The sequence below is a fragment of the Peromyscus eremicus genome, chromosome 3 (genome assembly GCF_949786415.1).
Source record: "Peromyscus eremicus chromosome 3, PerEre_H2_v1, whole genome shotgun sequence".
Lineage (NCBI taxonomy): Eukaryota > Metazoa > Chordata > Mammalia > Rodentia > Cricetidae > Peromyscus > Peromyscus eremicus.
This window is the reverse complement of record NC_081418.1, coordinates 16,122,188-16,135,722: the sequence shown is the minus strand read 5'-3', so window position 1 is coordinate 16,135,722 and position 13,535 is coordinate 16,122,188. Positions and strand designations below refer to the sequence as shown.

At 42.5% G+C, this 13,535-nt stretch overlaps 1 long non-coding RNA gene across 1 annotated transcript in view; it reads left to right on the top strand.

Moving 5' to 3' along the window:
* The window catches only part of LOC131905650 (uncharacterized), a 38,169-nt gene extending 34,029 nt beyond the window's left edge, over positions 1–4,140 (top strand). The window contains exon 3 of the long non-coding RNA XR_009378006.1: positions 3,836–4,140. This is a non-coding gene — a long non-coding RNA (uncharacterized LOC131905650). The remainder of the gene's footprint in view (positions 1–3,835) is intronic.
* The last annotated feature ends 9,395 nt before the right edge of the window (positions 4,141–13,535 follow it).

Sequence of the window (13,535 nt, the reverse complement as noted above, 5' to 3'; positions counted from 1 at the left end):
TATTTCTCTACTTTGTTCACCTTAAGGTTCCTTGTGTTGTTTTGAGGTGTACAAAGTGTAGTAGTTACTTTTTTAATTAGTAAAATGTAGTCTTTGGCAATTCACAGATGTGTATAATGCTTTCTAATTTTCTTCACTCTTTCTTATTTTCTCCAGACTTATTGACTCTGTCCCCTAATCTCTCAACAAATCCCTTTCCCACTTCCGCATTTTGTTTTGTTTTGTGAGCCACTGAGTTTCACCAGGGCTCTCTAGATGACCATGGATGTTCAACTAGCCACAGGAGGCTGGTGGGTCCGCCAGGGGGTACACGATTGATGAGGACAGTGAATGATCCTCCTCCAACAGCCATCAATAGCCAATAATTCCTCAGAAGGGGTATAATCACTTGAGACTCTTCCATATCCATGACTGTTGATAGCCAACAACCACACTGCCGTGAGTTCATGATGCAATGGTTCCATCATGCACATAAAACAGCATTTTGCAGTACTCTCCTGTTGTTTGGCTCTTACCAAAGCATCAGCCATGGAAAGATCATGAATTTGGAAAGAATGACACGTTCTCCTCCTACAGTGGACCACTTTGAGTTCTAAACACAATGATGGCTCTTCGCAACAATATCTGGCTTAGCAAAAGTCACTGACAGCTTACTATGAGTTCTAGTGCTGATTTCCCATTTCACTTACTTAGACTTTAACCACTTCCTCTAGTTAAACACTGTGTTTGTTGAAATTTTAGGTACCGAGGAATGAGGAGAGATAAAATCAATGATGCAGTTATTTATTGAACATATATGATGTGAAAGTCACTATATAACAAAGTATCAGTCTCCCTAGGCACAGTGAGCATGCTGCATTGCAAATCATTTTTTTTAAATGTATTACTCTAAAAGTCTATCTTGTTTTAATAATGAGTATATAGTAAGATTTTGTGATTATGTAGACCTTTACAATAAATCCACACACTATTTTGTTTCTCAATAATGGACGAGGTAAGCCGGGCAGTGAGCAGTATCAGAGTGAACATGGTGAGGAAACTGACTTGGTGGTGGACACATGGTTGGCCACCCTTATTGGCTGGGGATTATTGAGCGCTGGGATTCAAATGTAGGAGGATCCACTACCAATTCAGCTCTCAATGAAAGGACATGAGAAAAAAAGGAAAGATAAAAAACAAGCCAGCAGATTTCCCCAAACCTAAGTGAAGGCGTGGCTGAATTTGATTGCAATCGCAGATTTGATGGCATGTTGGCTTTGTTTGTCTCTATTGCAGAGCTTTCCTGTCTACTGCAGGAGGATTTTATTTCATGTGGTCGAGCCTTGCCTTTTCACCATCTCTGTGGTGAAACATTTCTCTGTGCATCAGAGTTCTACTCACACGTCTATGTGTGGAATTTATTTTGGGGTTGGGCATTTTGTTCGATCCATACTTGGACTCTGTAGTGAATAGCCACTGCATTAGACAGTTGGGTAAACACAGGCATCTGCACTGACAGCCTTAGCTTGCCAGCACTTTGAGACAGCATGGAGTATGCTCGATCACGGTCTACTATCTCCTCCTCCAAGTTGCTGGCTTTTGCTTGAAGTTGCCTGTGTTTGGCACAGAGCCTCTATGAGCTGATCAATTAGCAGGAAGGTGAGATTGAGAGGAACTGAAAAGAGAGTTTTGAAAGAAGGAAGGAAGATGCAAGATTCAGTTAGATACTGTAGAAACTTCCAAGTTTGTCTAGAACATAGGAGTGGAGTCCTGTAACAATGAGAAATCAGGATTCGAGGAGACCAGGGATGAGGGCTACTATGGAGCTGGACTGAGTGAGATGGGCATAGGGTTCATGTCTGATGTGGCAGGGAGAGGGTCCTCTGTTAAAGAGAACAGAGATGATAAACACAACGCAACACAAACTTGATGCTGAATTGTTGGAAGGTATTTTATCTATAGACCTGAAAGATAGGAGAGAGAAGCAGAGTTTCCTGGGAATGCCATTGCATCCAGCTTGGATCAGGGAGTGTCAGAGATGACTTTTTTTCTAACATAGAAGAAGTAAAAAGAAAGAAAAGCACAGGGCCAAAGTACTGTGGAAAAGTTGAATATTTGCTGATCAACTGACAATCATTTTTATCATTCTACTTTGTTTCTTTTTGCCATAACTGCTCTCAACACTCCTTTATAAATATTTCTTATTCTATCACTTTTCTTGCCTGGATGTACTAAGAGAGCACACAGCTGCCTGGACCGGATTTACTTAAAATTCATTCTACAATGTGGAAAGGCTGTTGTTTATCATGCCAAGATTCTTTTCTTTTGGAGAAATCCAGAGATGTGAATCTTTCGACTCTATCCTTCATTTTTAACATTTTTTTTAAAGATTTTTTTTTTATTGTGGGATCTTCACATTTTCATACCAATTTTAGAATAAAATTTCAGTTGAGTCTTCAATAGGGATTATATTAAAGTTGTTTTAAGAACATTGTCTTTTAAACCACTTAGTCTTCTCATCTTTGAACATGGGATGTCTTTCCCTTTTAAAACATAAAAACAAAAAACTATGTAGCCCAGCACTGCGTAGCAGTTTCTTTCTAGACTCAAACATTCCATCCTACAGGGATGTTCATTAAGACAGGAAGTAAACATCTCAAAATAGTTTCAGGAAGTCCCTGAAGCTGACCAGATTCACTCAGTGCCTCCTTCCTCAGGGGTATATAAACAGAGAGAATGCCAAGGGCCACGCTCAGGCAAGCTAAAGGAGACTGACTCCCAGATAAGCCCAGCTACCTGGAAGAAACAGAGACTGGCGGAACTAACTAGGAGAGACAAAGAGTAGCGGAGCTGCCTAGAAGAGGGTCAGTCAACTGAGCCTCTGGGAAAGGACATTCTCCAACCTGATGATCTGCCTGTAGGTTGTACAACACACTACAGGTTTCCAGCTGCTGTGATCTGCCACCCATGCTGGTACCAGCTCTGGTGTTGCAGTTGTCTTTGAGTCATTTATACTCCTGTGTGTAACCACTCATCCATATTCCTGTAAGTAACCCCAAGAAAATGCATTGGTGCACCAAGTCAGACTTGGTGGTATCTGTGCCTTGGTCTGTTCTCAGTTCCCTATCTGTGGTGAGTGGGCATTTGTTCACATCTCTCCAGGAACAGTGTCTCACAACACCCAGGCTGATCCCAAACTATGTAGCTGAGGATGACTGGACTCCTGATTTTCCTGCCCCTACCTCCCAAATCCTGGGATTATGGGTGTGCACCATCACACTAAGGATACCCTTGGTGTTCTTTCAGCAACATTTTAGTTTTGAGAGTATAAAATTTAAACTCCTTTCAGTGAATTTGTTATAGCATTGGTTCTCAACCTTCCTAACTCTGCAACCCTTTTATATAGTTCCTAATGTTATGGTGATCCCCAAACATAAAGTTATTTCTGTTGCTACTTCATAACTATAATGTTGCTACTGTTATGAATTGTAATGGGAACTTCTATGATTTCCAGTGGTTTAAATGACCCCTATGAAAGGTTGTTCAATCCTCAAAGGGAATCATGACCCACAGGTTGGGAACTTCTGTGTTAAGGAGAATTTCTATTCTTTTTGATGAAAATGAAATTAATTCTTTAATTTTATCTTTGAATTTTTCATTGCAAGTAAAAAAATTGATTGTTTTGTATATTGATTTTGTGTTCTGTTATGCAGGACTCATTATTAGTTTGAATAATAGTCTTAATGGACTGTTAGAATTTTCTACACACAAGATCATGCTGTAATTAGATAGTTCTATTTTTTTATTTTTTGATGTTGTTTTAAGCTTGACAAAATCCTATCTCTTTGTTTTCCAGGTGGTTTAGCTAAATGATGATGACATGCTCATTTGGATCAGACCCAAAATTATTGTAGAGGAATGGCACTTTGCCTCATTGCTGGCCTTGGCATGGAGTCCTCAGAACCAATACTGGGGAGAGCATCACTAAGTGACCAAGATTTGGGCTATAGTCACAGTGCACGGAGTAAAGTAGTTTCTAAATTGACTATATCATGCTTATTAGAGGCTAAATGGTTTCTGTAGAACACAAGAACCAATGTATGTATTTTCACCAATTTAATCAGCATTCACAGTTACTCCAATAAAAATCCATTTATAACATTCTTTATGCTAATTTGCCAATGATTTAGTGTTGTCTAGAAATAACAATAACTAAAATGCCTATTACAGTGCCATCTGGAGGGTAGATTTTCTGATATCATGTTATTAAATCACCCTTGAAGGTTCAACTCAGAATTAGGATAACAGGTTGTCCTTAGGGTGTGACTTAATGTGTGCGCATAATCATACTCATAAACATTATAACAACTGTTGTTGTGAAATATTTTAAAACAGGTTAAAAACATAAAAATGATAAATAGACATTCCTTATTTGGTGTGGATAAAGCAGAACTCTTTTGTTCTTCTTAAAGGTATCTCTCCATGGAGAGTTTTCATTTTATGAGATTATCACTCTCCATATCACCATAGTACAGGTTCTTAAGCCAAAAACAAGACAAAACAAAAACAAAGCAAAATAAAACACTAAGCCTTGATTTCTTGACTCTTCCCTTCTATAATCAACGCATTAGTAAATCTTTGTATTATCACTGTAAGTCATGTCTGGAAGCCATCATCTCCCCTTTTATAACTTTCATCCAATCCATCATATTTCTATCAATTTAAAAAAAATGAAATGGTGTGATGGTGGAGTCTATGCCAGATCCTGTGGTCACCACATTTTATGACATTTTTGAAATCTGAGTTAGTCACCTTACAGATGTTTTGATTTTTATGCCATCCCTTCATTCCACTTGACTGCATTCTCAGAGAGGCAGCCAGAGGGATCTTCTAAACACATGAATTATATTACATCACTTCCTCTATTAAAACCAACCAATGACCTCTAATTGTATGCACAGTGATTTCCAAACTCTTTAGTCTAGCCTGAAGTCTCCAGGACCTGGCTTCTGGTTTCTTTCTGGCCCTCTCTGTACAGACTCTACTCTGCACACATGCTAGCCAGCGTTTTGGCCTTTGAAAATGACAAACGTATTCTTTTCTGGGTCTTCTGCTATGCTGACTGACTGCTTCTGCCAGACGGCTTTTCCCTTGATTGCAGACTGTTCCTCAGATCTCAACTTAAATACCAGTTCCCGGCAGACCCCGACCCCACCCCCACCACCGCCCCCCTCCACATTCTAACTTGGATTCGCCTAATCAGGCTCTACCACATGTACCTGTCTTAGATCTGTGTTTAGGCACATGGGCCATCTCTTCCAAACTGAGATACTAGCCCCCAGGCAGCAGAGATATTATTCACGGTTAACAGTTTGCACGTTTGTGTTCCCATTGTAGAGAACCCATGGCTAGTACCTAGAAGGACGCAATACATGTCTGCTGAAAAAAAATGAACATTTCAGAATAAGGCTGATAATGTAATAAAAAGAACTTCAATTTTTCCATTTTGGGGGTTGGGGAATGGTTGAGTAGGTAAAATGCTTGTTACACTAGTGTGACGACCTCAGTTAGACTCCCCAGAACTCATGTCAAGCTGGAAATAGTGGCATGTGTCTATAACCCCAGCACTCCTACCCAGCTTTGTCCTACAAAGTTGTCCTCTGACCTCCACCTGCATTCAGATGTGGCATGCATTTACACACCATACCCATACATGCACACGTACACATCCAAAGGTTTTTTTAAAAATCTGCTTGAAATTTATGATAGTAAATATATTTAGCTAAGCAGATTATAATATGGGACATAAAACTTTTGGGGGGACAAGAATTCATTGGATTATATTTCTTGTTAGTAGGACACAATCAAGATCTAGTTTTCAAACATCATCCACAATCTTTGTATAATTTGTACATCACTAAATTTACACCCTAATTGCATTGGGTAGTCCTGGAACTTACCTGCTTAACTTTCCTACAGTGTCTGATCCATCAGTTAACCACCCGCTGTACCTGCAGCTCTTGGCCAATATTCTAATAGAATCAGAATCCCTTGTGGTGCTCCAGGAAGGAAACCCATAAGCATTCCTGATTTTTAAAAAGATGAAATTTCATATAGCCTTATATGAAAAGTCTCAGGTGCTAGACTCTAATGATTTTTTAAAAATTAATTTTTCTCTTCAAAAGGAGAAATATACCCCAGGTTACAGTTACAGGAAGATGGAGACTGGAGGGGATGGAGTCAGGAAACACAGGATGATTGCCCTGTGTGTGGTTCCCTCTGAATATTAATACTTAGGAATCTTCTTTTCCTTATTGCTCCCATTATTAGCTATGTTAGCACCAGGAGATCAGAGTCTGCTCTGAACTCTGCGAAGGGTCCTCAGCAGAGCGCGAAGTCAGAGCAGTGGTGTACTGTAAGTGCTCAGCAAACAGCTCTCCAGTAAAGGAGCCCTGATTCATGATGTTTCCGAGTTTTGCTGCGGTGACTCCGTGCATTCAAGCTATCCAAGGAGACGCAGGTATTTAAGATATGGGAAGAGCTGTTGACAATCATCCCTCGTGAACCACTTGGCTGAAGACACAAATTCTCAGTTTTTATAATTTTTTTTTTTAATTAAAAACTCAAAACCAAACCAAACCAAACCAACCAACCAAAATGGGATGGGGGAGGTGAGCAAGGTTCACAGAGAAGGGATGCTCTCGGACAGGAGGTCCGCATTTGCGCTGATGGGACCCTGGAGGGTGTGAAGACAAGAGAAAAGCTGAGATGCAGGAAGACAGGAACTCAGTGTTTCTCCCAGCGGGAGTCCTGGGCGCATCGTGGCTTCCTCCAAGGGTTCGGGGCCTGAGTACCTTTGTCCCAGTTGTGTCTCAGAATGGCACGTGGGCAGAGTTGGAAGCAAGGAGGAGAGAGTTAGAGTTAGTGTTGTTAACAGCCCAAGGCTTTATGGTCTCCCCCTTTTCTCTTTACCCTAGGTCCTCCCTTACACATAAGAAGCCTGCTGAGTGCCTGGATAAAGGCAGCTGTGAGATCCATGATCACTCCCAGTGGGAAGGTTCAGAGGGCAAAACTGTAGAAATTATAAAGGGTTTGCAGAATTACAGACCTCTCTCTCTCTCTCTCTCTCTCTCTCTCTCTCTCTCTCTCTCTCTCTCTCTCTCTCTCTCTCTCTCTCTCTCACACACACACACACACACACACACACACACACACACACAGACCAACCACACACACGTTTCATTTTGCACTGGGCCCTGCAAATTATAAAGCTTGTCCGGAACCCGGGTCTCTGGTTTCCCAAGATTCTCCCCTGTTGGAAAGGAAGGACAGGGAAGAAGAGAACAGGCTGACAGTATTTTTAGAGCAGCGCTCAGGGTGGTCCCAGGTATTCCCCAGTGTTGTCCTCTTCAGCCTAGTCCTCAAGACATTCTCACATGCTCGGAGGGTAAAAGAATTAGTGGGCACCTAAATTTAGGAACTAACCAGCAGATTTACAAGGTATAGCAACACAATAAAGGTTGTGGAAAGCCTCCTCAGTAAATAAGGTGGTACTTAATTTTGTTTGATTTTTGAATAAACAGCTGCATTTGTGCAGGGGAAGGAATTTTTTGAACACATCTCTTAATCCTGCAGTAATTTTCCTGACACCCAGTAGGGAAGTGCTATTCCACAATGCATCAGTTCCCCAGTCCAAGAAGGAGGAGGAATCTCACAGCTCCCTAGCACTGACTTCCTCCTTAACAGCAGCAAGTCATTTAGTTATCGCAGTGTTGATAACTAAATCAACAGGTCCTGATAAAGCCTTATTACATAAAGATGTAGACAAGAAAAGAGCAAATGCTCAAGGTTAAACCATTGTAACATTAACAGTAATTTATGGCATACTACCCAAGAGTTAGGTACAATCAATAACGTTAACATTTACTGGATATTTATTATACCAGAGGCAACACTGTATCATTTTACTTTCAACTCTCTGCAGAATACTCAGTCTAAAATACATAGAATCAATATCCATGCCAGGAATGTGGAGTAGATATCTGCCATGGTAAAAACTAAATGCCAAATTTGATAGTCTATGGTGCCTAAATGTTTGGCCCAACACCAGAACAGACACAGCTGTAAAGGTCTATTGCTGTGTGCATACATGGTGTCCACATGTGGTTCCAGGGATAGACCTGCCTGGGTTGGTGAGTGAATGAAGAAAAGATAAACACAGGCACACAGAAAAGCTTGTTTCTAGTAGAAAGGGTTCTCAGCCTGTTTGTTGAATAGAGTTGAACGTGGAGGCTGGGTTATTGTATACAGCTGAACAAGGAGGCAGGGTGTATGGTATACAACTGGATCAAGCAAACACACAGAGCAGTCTCTGAGGAAAGCAGTCTTCTGACGGTAAATATCCGAGGGGACGGAGCTACAGCAGACATTTTCTTCACACACTATCAACGTCCATACTTGGACCCTCAAGGAAGGCTTTGCCATTTTCCCATGTGTCTGAGGCTTTGGGGTCCTTGGCATGGCCATACTCAATGATGTCAATAAAACACATTCATTTAATGCTTCCCTCACTCACGACTTCCTCTCTCCCAACAGTGTGCTTTGTGTAAGTATATAATATATTGTATAACTCACACACTAACATAACACTTGAATGAGTTAAAATTTTTGTTTAGTGATGGAGATTGGACCCTTACACACAGGAGGTAAGCACTCTACCCTTGGATTGTATCCCTAGCCTAGGTGAGTTGAGTTAAACAAAATTACTTCCCATAATGTAGACAGGCCTCAGCCAACCAACTGAAGACCTAGGAAAGCAAAGGCCATGATCTGAAGAAGAGGGCACTCTCCTCAAGGCCCATCACATAGGGTCCTGCCTGAGTGTCCAGCTTGACGCTTTCTAGAATTTGGACTCAGCTGCAGCATCAGCTCTTGCCTGAATTCCCTCCCCCCACCCCCCACCCCCCCCCCGGCTGGTACTGCATATTTTAGACTCAGTAGTTCCCCTGATCATGTTTAATTCCTCAAAATAAATAAAATATCTCCCCTTTTGTCTGTCGATTACACTGTCTCCCCTACCCCTGCCCTCTGCAAGTGTGCATACATGTTGCTGTTGATCCTGTTTCTCTGGAGAACACTATCACAGCATCCATGATGGATATCCTATCTCTTTCCTCCTGTTGGTGCCTGTGAGGGCACAACAGTTGGCTTCCTCGCTCTCTAGTCCCCAGCTGAGCCAGTGGGAGGTCAGAAGTCAGGAGGGGAGTGAGGTTAGGTACTGGTCCTCTTGGCACACTCCCTTCTGGCTGCCCGTTGGCAGTGGCCGTGTTCTTTGGCCTGGGGCTGGTGCTCCAGTTCCCTGGCTTCCCCTGTAGTTGTAGCCGCAGGTAGAGGCAGCTGCAGCCTCAGCTCTCAGGAGGTTCCCAGGGCCACTCCCTTCCTTGCTCTTCAGGCTGGGTTGGCAGGAGGGCCCACACTTGCCAGACCTTTCCATCCTGATCCCGCTCCCATGCGCTTTACCAGTTTTCATATTTTCCCTTGATCCTTCCCAGAGCTCTGTAAGTCATTCTCCGCTTCCCGTGCCATCTGTTTCCCCTCAGAACTCTGGGTAATTCAATACCCTTGTTATTCTTTCATGCACGAGGAAACTGAGGCTTGGAGAGATCTGGTAACTTCTGCAGGGCTGGGATTTAAGCCAAGGTCTCTGACTTCAGTGGCAATATTCACAGCTTGTACACCACACACCAATTACTTACTCTTTCTGAATCATAGTTTCCCCATTTGCAATAGGTCAGTCCAAAAATTCCTCTGATGCTTCATTTTATGTGTCAGCTTAACTGGGCACAGGATGCCTGTATATCTGATTAAACATAATTTCTGGGTGTGTCTTAGGGTGTTTCTGGAAGAGATTAACATTTGAATTAATGGATTGAGTAAAGCACATGGCCTTCCCAGTGTAGGCTTGTGCCATCCAATTCACTGAGGGGCTGAATAGAAAGCAAATATATTCTCTCTCTCTCAGCTGGAATGGCTGCCTCCTTTGCCCTCTGCATCCTTGTTCTCAGGCCTACAGACTCAGACTACAATGTGTACAATTGCTCTCCTGTTTTCCAGGCTTTGAATTGCACAACCAGCTTTCTTGAGCCTCTAGCTTGCACAAGATGGCAGATGATGGAATTTCTCAGTCTCCATGATTGCAAACCTCTCTAAACACACACACACACACACACACACACACACACACACACACACACACACACCTCTTCACAAGGCCACTGGAGGATTAATTGTCTGACACTCTGCTCAACAAAGTGTACGCACCTCTCTTGCTCTTTTCAGTGTGGGATTTCCCTAGAACATGCTCTTGAATTCGGTGGGAACAGTCAGTTTGATTTGAGTGGGTTGGTGAGAAGTACTTCATATGCGCTCTCTCATGTAAAGAACTGTGAAGAGTTCTTCCAGTCTTACAAAGAGGAAGCATAGGGCCAGGAGTTAAGTAACTAATTTAAATACTCTACTAAACGGGTTATGAGGAATTCTAACACAGATATGTTAATTCCAGGTTTACTTGAGACAAAGAAGTCTTGTTAATAGGGGTGACATTCAGTTGGTCAGTGCTAATATCCTAAGTCTTAATGTCAAAGTGTGGAAGTCTTTCCAGCTGGTGAATGGCTGATTGCACATACCCTGTCTACACCCTCCTTCTTGGTGTCAAAGACCGGACTGTTCTCATTGACTCATGAGTTTTATGGACACATCGGTTCTTGGCCATTAATTTTCAGAATTCATGACTAGAACCAAATCCAGCAAAGGAATTGTAGAGTCACTCTCAGAGAAGTAAAGTATACAAGGAACAGTAAGGGCGATCTGGGTGTTTTCATAATACTGCAAAAATTCACCCCAGCAGGAGAGCCGCAGACTAACAAAAACTCCAGTGCCAGGCATGGTGAACTTACCTTTGAATTGTTGGGTAGGAGAATTCAAAAGACCTCCAACATAATATAGGCTAATGCCATTGCCCTTGGTTGACCCCTAGGAACTGGAGGGAAGACCCTATTGCTGAAGACTCCACATCCGTCAGATGACTTGAAGGAATTGAACTGGAACTGACTTCTAAATCTCTCCCTGAGGACTAGCTCTCAGTACTGGAAGGGGCTACCTAAGCTGCCGAGGGAGGAAAATAGTCAACAGTCCTACACAGCTATAATGCCCATGAACCTCAATTACTAGAATGACAAGATAGTAAAAAAGTGTAATAGTGGAACTTCTATTCTGGATATAACCAACAGATATCTATTAGAATTAAGGCCCACTCAATAGAGAGGAATTTATGCCTGGTACTGTAATCCTAGCCCACTACCTATGGCTAGGAAGGCCATAGACCCTAGATGGCATGTCCCTAAACATGTATAATTTATAACTGCGTTCTAAATACTTATCCTTATATCCATAACTCTTACCCATAATCAAAGAAGCTGCTTTTTGCAGCTGATCGTGACCATTACAGAAAGCCATACCTGGTCAGATTGCAGAAAACAACTGACTGTGGGGTGCTCAGACTCAACCGATACACCTACAACACAGCCTTACACCTGAGGCTTAGAGGGTGGAAAGAAGTAAGAGCCAGAGGACCAGAACATCTGCAAGACTGTCTTCTATATTTGACTGAGAAGCTGAACCCGTGAAATCTCAATAATGTGGTTGACTAAACAAGCCCTGCATAGTTAAACAACATCAGTTGACATGCCAGTGTGAATGGGGAAATCTCACAAGGCCCCACCTTGGATGAAAAGCTACAGGCAATTAATGCTGAGAGAGGGAGAATCAGTCTTCTCTAGGGAAGCCCCTAATAGGTTACCCAATCCCAAGCAGGCAGACCTAAACACACACACATACACACACACACACACACACACACACACACACACACACACACACACACCTGCATGCATGGGTGTGCAAGCAACATCAAATGAACTCAGCAGGTTATATTTATAAATTTGTATGTTTTTGTATACATAAACATCTGTAACAATAATAATAAAGAATAAGAGGCTATGAGTTTGAGAAGCAGTGGGAGGCATAGGAGGACCTGGAGTGGGAAATAAGGTGGGAATGGTGTCAATACAGTACTCATATATGAAATGCTCAAAAAATAAAATTTGAAAGTTCCCTAGATTTCTATGCCTCTGTCTCCTGGCTGGTTTCTTTGGAGAGATGAACTTCCAGGGAATATGTAGAATGGATGTGAATTTCTGTGAAATGTTCGCCTTCTAACCTTGGGTGCACCTCTAACTTCAACCTCAAGTCCTGAGGGTCCTTTCAGAAGAGCCTCACCAGGGTACCACAGGGGTGGGAACTGTTTGAGGCGGTGGTGGTGGGTAGCTGCTGCACTGGCTTCTAGGTGTCCAGACAGTTGCCTGTATTTCTGTGCTTTAGCCAGAAGAGGTAGTTTTAGACTAATGTCTCATCAAGACTATACTGACTGCTCTGAATGTGTGGCTGAGCTGACAGAGATGCCCTTTTGTCCCTGTCTCCCTGGGTACTCTCCATCTCTGATGGAGTCTGGGATCTTGGGCTTCCCCATGACTGAATAGGATTTTGTAGATTTAAGGAAGAAAACCCGAAGAACAGATATTTCCACAATCAGAATATCTCTCCCATTCAGGTGCTGAAATGATCTATGTGAGATGGAATCAGGGAATGGGGCTTTGTGGAAGTGATTAGATAAGAGAGCCAAACCTTCATGAATGAAATTAGTGTTTTTATAAAAGATATTCTCAACTGCTAACTTGCCCATTCCCCTATTCAAGGATCCACTGTGAAGACACTGTCTACAAACCACAACACCAGTTCCCATAGATAACAATTCTGGTAGCACCTGGATCATGGACTGCCCAGAACCAGAACTGTGAGAAGTTTCTGTTATTTATAAACTACCCTGTAGCAGAATATTATTTTAAGGTATGTTACTTTTGTTTATGTTGCATTTGTTTAACTCTGTGAAGCTGTGTTACTGTGCCTGTCTAAAACACCTGATGGTCTAATGAAGAGCTAAACAGCCAATAGTGAGGCAAAAGGTAGACAGGATAATTTAAGTTAAGAAAAGCTGTCCAGCTGAGTCTACCAGGTTGATCTCAGTCCGTGGGGAAGGCTTTGCCCTGGAGGAGATGGGAATGGGGGGCGGGCTGGGGGGAAGGTGAGGGGGGCGGGAGGGGGGAGAACAAGGGAATCCGTGGCTGATATGTAGAACTGAATTGTATTGCAGGACAGTTTCTGCTAGTCACTGAGCCCTTGAGCAGCTCCTGTGTTAAGTAGGAACAAAAAAACAAGTAAAAATGCCTGCCATAGTGCAAGCATTGGCAGTCTAGAGCTCTAGGAAGGTTGATGCAGTTCCTGGTCAGACACACCTCTGACCAGCTGCTAGTTTCATGCTTGGCTTTCAGACCTGAGAAGTGGGAGGAGCCGGCTGAGAGCCACACGTGGAGAATCCAGGTGTAGGTCAGCAGTTTAAAGGTTTGCTCATATGGTCAAAAAAGGCTAGAGATACTCAACAA